Here is an 8,987-nt window from a genome sequence, read left to right on the forward strand (position 1 = left end):
CAGCATGCCCCTTTCTCAGCCCTGGAGGCTCTTATCTCCCCCTTCCACGTTTGCCTGGAGGAGCAGAGTCTGAAGGGAGACTCTGCTGGGGGGGGGGAGGGGCTGGTTCCGTGGGACCAAAATCAGGCCGTCCTGTTGGTCTCAGGGGACAGCCAAGACCCTGTCCCTTTAACAGAGCTCCTGAGTGGGATGGTGATGGGAGGTTAAGAAGTAGAAGGGGCCAGTGCTGGAGGGTTGCTTCCCAGTGGCACATGCAAGGACCCATTATTGTGTACCCGCCACAAACCCCGGGGGGCTGTGGAGACAGAGAGGAACAAGATTGGGGCCTGTGTGCAAAGCGCTGGGGCTCATTGCGAAGGTGGAAGTGCACAGGGGCTAGAAGAAAAAGGATGAGGGCGGCCTGATCAGAGGGCTGTGAAGTGTGATCCCAACTCTTGTGACGACTCAGAAGGGGTACCACTAGGATCCTCTTCATGTTAGGGATGAAGAGACCGAGGCAGAAGGAGATGAAGTGACGCAGCTGGGGTGGGAGGCAAGTCACAATCTGACTTAAGATTCTGGCAAATTCTCCAGATACCGGAGCCAAGGGGGCAGTCCTGGAACGCCAAGGAAAACTGTAGGAGCCCCCAGGAGGAGAGGGACTCATGGCGGTGATTGACATCAGGGATTTGTCCCCTGGAAACAGAGCCCACCGCCCAGGGCCCAGCGACGTAGGCGCAGGGATGCGGACCGTGGCCTTGGCTGCAACCCCCCCCACCCCCCGCACCCGTGCAGCCGGAGGGCAGAAGGGCGTCGAACAGACCAGGGGTATAGTTTGCGGTCTGTTGCACAGCCGTCAGAAACAGTTCGGCAACTGTGTGTGCTGATGATGAGAAAGACATCCAGGGTACATGAAGTGGAAAGCAGACATCAGCCGGGTGCATGTTTGACATAACTCCATTTGCCTGTGTTTAAAGAACATACCCATGGGGATGCCTGGGTGGCTCAGTGGGTTAAGCCGCTGCCTTCGGCTCAGGTCATGATCTCAGGGTCCTGGGATCGAGTCCCACATCGGGCTCTCTGCTCAGCAGGGAGCCTGCTTCTCTCTCTCTCTCTCTCTCTCTGCCAGCCTCTCTACCTACCTGTGATCTCTCTCTGTCAAATAAATAAATAAAATATTAAAAAAAAAAAAAGAACATACCCATGGATTTGCTGGTAGATCCACAAACACAGTCTGGAAGTCCATGTGTGGGGTGACCCTGCGTGGGAGGGTAGTGGAGACGAGCAGGACAGACACGTGCTTTTCATTTCATACCGTGTGCGTGTATTAATCACTTACAGAAAACACAGTCTAAACTTTCTCTAAAATTAGCCTAAAGGGGGACGCCTGGGTGGCTCAGTTGGTTAAGCAGCTGCCTTTGGCTCAGGTCATGATCCCAGTGTCCTGGGATCGAGTCCCGCATCGGGCTCCTTGCTCAGCGGGGAGCCTGCTTCTCCCTCTGCCTCTGCCTGCCATTCTGTCTGCCTGTGCTCACTCTCTCTCCCTCTCTCTCTCTGATAAATAAATAAAATCTTTAAAAAAAAAATTAAAATTAGCCTAAAGGGGGAAGCACCTGGGTGGCTTCGTCAGTGAAGTGTCTGCCTCTGGCTTAGTTCATGATCTCTGGGTGTTGGGATCGAGCCCCGCCCCACGTCTGCGTCAGGCTCCCTGCTCAGGGGGAGTCTGCTTCTCCCTCGGCACCCCCTGGTGCTCTCTCTTTGTCTCTCATAAGAAAATAAAACCTTTAAATAAAATTAGCCTAAAGGTATCAGGAGGGTCTGGACAGGGAGGGGTGAAGAAAGGAATTGCTGGTGGGCAGAAGAAAAACAAAGACGTAGGAGTGCGGGATCCCTGGTTATGGTCAGGGAGCTTCTGGCCCCTGGTCTGGCTGCATCCCAGGACGTGCTGGGGAGGCTGATGGGCAACAAGGAGCGGGAGGCAGGACGTGTGTAAGGGAGATTCTGCTAGGTCTGGAGAGGCGTTTTTATTTTTCTGTAAGCAGTGGGGAGTTTTTAAACTGGAAAATTGCATCTAGTATTTTACTCTTTGAAAAGTGCTTTCATAGACATGGTTACGTTTTTCATCTTAACAGCAGTCCTGCAGGGTAGGCAAGCCAGGCTTTATAGATGAGGAAACAGGCTTTGTGGAATAAAGACTATACACTCGGAGTTTTAAAATGAGAACCCTTTGTCCTTTGTAAGCACTGCTTTGCAGGAAGACTGGGGAAGGGAGCAGCTACCACCGGCACCCCCTCCCAGCACGCGAGAATGATAGGCTTTCTTTCAGGTCTGAGCAATCCCGAGACCCCCACCTCACGACATTCAGATCAAGAAGGTGAGACATCGTGACCCCCAGAAGAAAGGGCAAGAGGTTCCTGAAGTCATAAGTTAGCGAACTCAGGAAGGTTCTGATAAGGGATGCCTGGATGGCTCAGTCGGTTGAGGGTCTGCCTTCAACTCAGGTCACGATCCCAGGGTCGTGGGATCTACTCCCATATCAGGCTCCCTGCTTCTCCCTCTGCCTGCCGCTGCCCCTGTTTGTGCTCATTCTCTTTCTTTCTCATAAATAAATAAAACATTTTAAAAAGTTCAGATAATATACCTTTGAAGGATGTCCCTGTGTTTGTCCAAGAGAGTAAAAATATTAGGAGTCTTTTTATTAGCTGAGATTCAAAGAAATTTAGAACACATAAGAAAGCTCTGTTGAATGAAGCTCACTTTCTTGTCAAGGTTCAGAGAGGTATAGGGCTGTGCCCAAGGCCACACAGTTGGTGGGGAGCAGAGCTGGGTACTCTCCCCTAGACCCATGTTCTTTCCAGCATCATGGACCACACCCGTATTACAAAAGGGTCATTCTGGCTGTGCTTAGGACAGACAGGTTTGGCAAAGTTAGCAGGGTGAGTGAGTGAAGGGCTACTGCAAAGGTCCGGGTCAAAGGGTTGGGGAAAGAGGCTGGGACAACGGAGCACAGAAGAGGGATCAGAAAGGCATCCCTTCTGTCCAGAATTTGGCTGACGCAGGACCTCAGATGTCCTCTCCATTTATGTTCTGGGTTTCCCTCCCCACTCAGGGACTCTAGCCCGGCAAAGTTCGAGGAAGAGAGCTTGGGCCGGCTGAAGTTGAGGGCTTTTTCAGAAAAGGGAGCCAGTATCTCCGTGGACCCTGACCGCTAGCATTGATGGTGTAGAGTCGCCACCTAGTGGTGATTTGGGGCACGGCGCCAAGGAACCCCACCTGGTCTCGAGAATCCCGGGGAAGCCATGATTCATCTCTGTCCCCTCTTCCTTCTTTCTCAGCAGAACACCTGGCAGCCCCACCTAAACACGACAGGCATTAAAGCTACAGGCTCACCCATAAAGGGCTTATCGGCGTTAGTAAGCTGCAAAAGCCTATATAACTCGTCTTTGCCACCCTGCCCTCCTTTCAGAAGGTCATGCCCAGGAAGGGACACCAGTGACCTCTCTCAATTTGGGTGCTCATGAACTACAAGACCCCAGGTACCCTAGGAGCTGCCTGCCACCCAGGTGAAAGGCTGGGGCATCCAGTGTCCAGAGGCTGTTGCGGTCAGACTCTTGGGCCCTGAGATGCTTTTCAGCTCCTCTTCCTGGAGCTCTCTCCCCCCCCAGGGTGACCTTGAACTCTCTGCCTCTCCCCCAGCAGTCGCTTCTTGCACGCGCTGTTCTCAATCCTTTATCGGCCCTCCTCTGGGGCATCCTAGTCTCATCCCAGACGTGGTCATTCTGACTGGCCTTTGGGAACGGACTTTGAATATTATTCTGGAGCCCACATTACCTCCCAGATCCTGGCTGGGCTCATCCTACAGACCCCTGATCACTGCTGCATCTTCCCTGCCTCACCATGGAGGCCGCAGTCACCCTGGGAGGACCGTGGGGGGAGGGGTGGGAGGTGAGGGGGGGGCACCGGCTTTGGTGGCAAATACACCAGCATACCCGCTAACTAGCCGTTTGATGAGTTACATTAGGCAATACAGCTGATCTTGAGTAGCTGAGGGTTCCCCAGGAAGACACCTCAGCCTAGAAGCTCCACCCGGAAGCCATAAACAAAAAGATGGACAGATCTGATGGCATAGAAGCTGTAGACTTCTGTGCCGCACAGATGCCCTCCGCAAAGTGAGAAGCCAAGCAAAAGGGAGAAAGCAATCCCGACGGTTGTAACTGACGAAGGGTCAATATCTAGAAAGTTCCCCCAAACTTAGGCACTTAAAACAATGCACACTATGACCTCATAGTTTCTGTGGCTCGGGAATCCATGTGTGGCTTAGCTGGGTTCTTGGGCTCCGGGTATCTTATGAGGCTATCATGGAAGTGTTAGTGAGCCTGTGGGCATCTCAAGCCTGGCTAGGGGACAATCCACTGCCAAGCTCCTTGGTAGGTTCAGTTCCTACCGGAGGCAGGGCTGGCTTGACGGGCACGTGACCTGGACAGTTGCATGGAGCCCCGTGCTCAGAGGGCTCTTTTTATTTTGTTTATTTTATCTTTTATTTTTAAGCCCTCTCTACACCCAGCATGGGACTCGAACTTACAACCCTGAACCCAAGAGTTGTGTGTTCTACCAATGGAGCCAGCCAGGAGCCCCAGAAGGGCTCTGTACTAGATTTAATGCTCTGTTGTCTATTTGTCTAATACTTTTATCTTTGAACTTGTGTTTTGTAAGCGAACCAATGGGACAATGGAGTGAGTACGTGAGCTGAGGAGATACGCCTCCTCTGTGTCCGCCATCAGTCCCTGTGGCTCCCTTTGCATACGTCGTTCAAGATGCCCCAGGAACCCCAGGCATGGTCCAAATGCTTTCTGTATATGTCTGAATTCATTTCATCCTCCCAACAGCCCATTGTACAGATGCGTAACTGAGACCCAGTAAATTCAAGTCATTTGTTCATGGCCTTGCATGCAGCTGGGGAGTGGGGCATGTATTCTTGGAGCAGCATATATTCTAGAGAGACCCTAGAGAAAGGCTGTCGTTTCTTTCTTTTTTCCTCCTTCCTGCCCTCCCTTCTTCTCTCCCTCCCTCTCGTGCCTCTCTGTCTTTTTCTCTCTCCCTTTCTTCCTTCCTTCCTTCTTTTAAAAGTAGGCTTCTTGCCCACCATGGAGCCCTGTGTGGGGCTTATGCTCACAGCCCTGGGATCAAGACCTGAGGTGAGATCAAGAGTCAGCCTTTCAACGCACTGAGCCGCCCAGGTGCCCCTGTCATGTTTTACTTCAAATTCACAGGTAGGGGGGCACCTGGGCGGCTCAGTGGGTTAGGCCTCTGCCTTCAGCTCGGGTCATGATCCCAGGGTTCTGGGATCGAGCCCCACATCAGGCTCTCTGTTCCGCGGGGAGCCTGCTTCCCCCTCTGTTTGCGTTTCCCCTTGCTTGTGCTTCTGTTTTCTCTCTCTCTGACAAATAAATTAAAAAATCTTTTTTAAAAAGAATAAGAATATATAAATGTATACTTGTAAAATTGAAAAAGAAAAAAAATAGAGGAAGAAAAAAAGGGAACCCCTTGGTCTGTGTTCTTCTTCCTCCTGGAGCCTGGTCCTTGCCCTCCCCGTGCCCCCACCGTGGCTTGCAGCCCTGACCTTTGCAGCACTTGTGGGTGGGGGTCACCTCAAGGCTTTCAGTTCCTTGGGGCCCCTGGAAGTAGCTCCCAGGGTGGGGAGATTCTGGGCTAAGCAGAAAAAGGAACCATTCCAGAGCCCACGGGCCCCAGCGGTAACCTGACTCCCCGTCTTGGGCCCCTGTAACTGGGGCTTAGTCCTGGGTCGCAGAGTAAGGCGGTGTGGATGTGAACCAGCGCGGGTCTCTTGATGCCAGTCTAACATGGTGCTGATGTGGGACACAGAGGCAGAAGAAAATTATTAATTTCCTTACCTACTGACAAGACCTTAAAACAGGCAGAGTGACTCTCCTCTAGGGACTGAACTACCCCCTCCTTAAGGATGTGTTAAGGGCAAAGGACAATCCTAGACTGATGACCCCCTACCCCCAGCCAGGATCCTGTAAGTCTACTTCAGCAATTCCTTTGGAAACCTTATCTCTAAACCTCCAAGATAGTGTCGACAATCATTCCCAAGCATATGGCCCACTGATAGACATCTAAAGGGTCTCATGAAAGGTTTTATTACTGGTAATGAATAACCTTTCCCCAGACAATAGCTAGCCCCTCAAGATCCTAGAAACCTTGCTTCCAAAATTCCATAGAGACTTACGCCATCCCTAACCCCCTCTCCAACTTACAAGTATATAACAGACCACTCCTCACATCCCTGGGGCAGCAGCTCTTCCTGCCCACGGGTCCTGTCTCCGAGCTCTAATAAACCACCATTTTGCACCAAAGACGTCTCAAGAATTCTTTCTTGGTCATCAGCTCCGGACCTCACCCCACCGAACCTCACCTCTGTTCTAGAACCTCATCAGTGCTGCCCCTCTCTGTTCTGAGAAACACAAAAGCTGGTCTTTCCCTTTTCTCTTCTCTTCTTTCCTTTTCTCTTAAGATTTTGTTTATTGATTTGGGAGAGAGCGGGAGAGTATGAGTCAGGAGAGGGAGAAGGAGAGAAGGAGAGGGAGAAGCAGGCTCCCCACCGAGCAGGGAGCCCGCCGACTCGGGGCTCGGTCCAGGACCCCAGGAACATGACCTGTGCTGAAGGCAGACGCTTCACTGACTGAGCCCCCCACGCGCCCCACAAAAGGTCTTTGGGGGAGCTTTGCTCCCTCAGGCTCCACGACCCAAGGGGATGTAGAAGTGAGGGCAGAGTCTGGATCCCCCGCCCCTCCCAAGCTCGGAACACCTGGGCCCCCACCATCGGCCCAGATGTCGGGTCAGGAATGAGAAACCAAATACTAGGTGTGAGGACACGCTCTCTCTCTGAAGCTCTGGAGGACCTTCCCACCTCCCCCCACAGTCTCAGATCCCAGGTCCCGCCTCGACTTCCTTAACCTCCTCCATTATCAGCTGCTCCTTGTATAGAACCTTCTGGACCCCAGAGGGCCCTCTGGATAATTCTTGGAGCCCGGTCTGGCCAGACCAGCAGGGCCCTGCAAGTGTCTGGCTTATAGGAGGAGCAGGGGGGGTCCCTGCTTGCTTCCTTGCTCTTTCCTCCTCTTATGGACAAAGCCAGCTAAGCGGAGGCCCCCAAATTCTCATCCACCTGCCTTGTTGAAGAAAGGGCCTTTGCTAAAGATCTTGAGATGAGATCATCTTGGGTTTAGGCTGACACACAGAAGGCCGTGTGGCCACAAACTGAGGGACATCCAGAGCCACCAGAAATGAGTGAGCCTGCAAGTGTTGACAAAGTTGACAAAGTGTTGGGTTGACAAACCCAACCAACTGGCCACCCATGGTGTTTTATCTATCGTCCGTTTTTTTAAAATAGAGACTTTATTAGCTTTTTCCACGTGGTTCAGATTATGGGAGGATATCTTCATAAATAGGTATGGGGGCTCACGTTTTTCCTTTTTGCCTCAGGATGCGTCCTTTCAAGTGAGGGAGGAAGGTGGGCCCACGGGGTAAGTAAGGGAAGGGGGAAAGGAAGGTCCCTGGCAGCCTGGTCCAAAGCCTCCAGGGGCGGGTCCCAGCCATTGGCCAGCAGGGGGCACTGTGGGGCTGTGCAGCGGAGAAGGAGCAGCAGCCTGGGCACCCCCCCCACACACTTTCCTGACACCCCATCACTCACAGCCTGAGCAAGCAGGGGGCGCTGACCCAGTTGGTTAGTTCTTTAGCGACAAGGCTATCCCTGAGTGTAGAGCACAAAAGCCCACCCCAGCACAAAAGCCCACCCCTTGCTCCCCGACCCTGGGGCCAGCCTCCTGGGGACACCTGGGCCCTGCCCAGCAGGCCAGGGGTGGACTTGTCCCTCCCCCACCCCACCCCTACCCAGCAGCAGCTCTAGCCCCCGTGTGCGGGGAGTGTCCTGTGCCTAGGGGGTGGGGAGCAGAGATAAACTCTCAAGGGCCACGTTCCAGAATGATTCCAGTTTTGCCAGTCAAGAGGCTCCTTCCCTACTTGAGTCCACTGAAGTGAAGGGGGGGGCGCCTCTCTTCCCGGAGGCTCTCCCCACCCTGCCCACGGATGCCCCCTCTCCTCTCACAGCCCTCACAGTCCTCACCCTCTGGCTCCCGCTCAGCCTGAGCTCACCAGGGGCCATCGGGCCCAGGATGGGGGCGCCCACCCCCTCCCTGCCCGCCTCCATCTCCCTGTCCTTGCCCTGTTTCCTGCGATCTTCCTTCTTTGTTCACCGCCTTCCTCTTTCCATCTCTGCCCCTCAAGACTGGTCTTGGCCCAGCCCACCCTCTCCCGTCCCTCCATTTGCTGCTTCCGATGGCCTGGTAGTCAAGTCGCCCTGTCCAGAGCATGCCCATGTCCCCGGCACTGTGGCTGGCTTCCAAACTCCTCTTCCTCCTCTGGGTACCTGTCTGGTTCATTCCTATTTTATTTCACTTTTTATTTTATATTTATTTATATATATTTTATTTTATATTTATTTTAATTATGTCTCACTCCTATTTTAAATTAGAGGTGACTATGCAGTTCAGAAAGGCTAAGTAACTTGCCCAAAGTCACACAGCATTAGGAGGCCCTCTGGCTCCAGAGTCCAGCTCTCCATCCTGCAGCGCCAACTCCCGGGAAGGGCCTTGCCCACTCCTGTCCTCTCCACTCTGCGCTCCCGGCTCATTCACACAGCTCCCTCTCGGCCCCATGCACCGGTCTTGCTTTCTACGAGTGGTGTTCATTCATTCTTTGGATTTCTTTTGAGCACCTCGGCTGTGCCAGGCCCTGGAGACGAAGGTGTACAGTGCATTCAAAGAGTTCACGGTCTGAGAGACAAGACTCATCCTGCATGTCAGCTGAATCTTCCTAGGCAGCCGGGAGCCCTCCCAAGCTCGGAGGCTGCTTCCTGCTTCTCCTGCAGCCCACCCGGGGGTAGAGACCTCCTGGTCCCTCCTTAGGGAGCTGTTGCTCTGGCTGTT

This window comes from Mustela erminea, chromosome 18, assembly GCF_009829155.1.
Source record: "Mustela erminea isolate mMusErm1 chromosome 18, mMusErm1.Pri, whole genome shotgun sequence".
NCBI classification, from domain to species: Eukaryota; Metazoa; Chordata; class Mammalia; order Carnivora; family Mustelidae; genus Mustela; species Mustela erminea.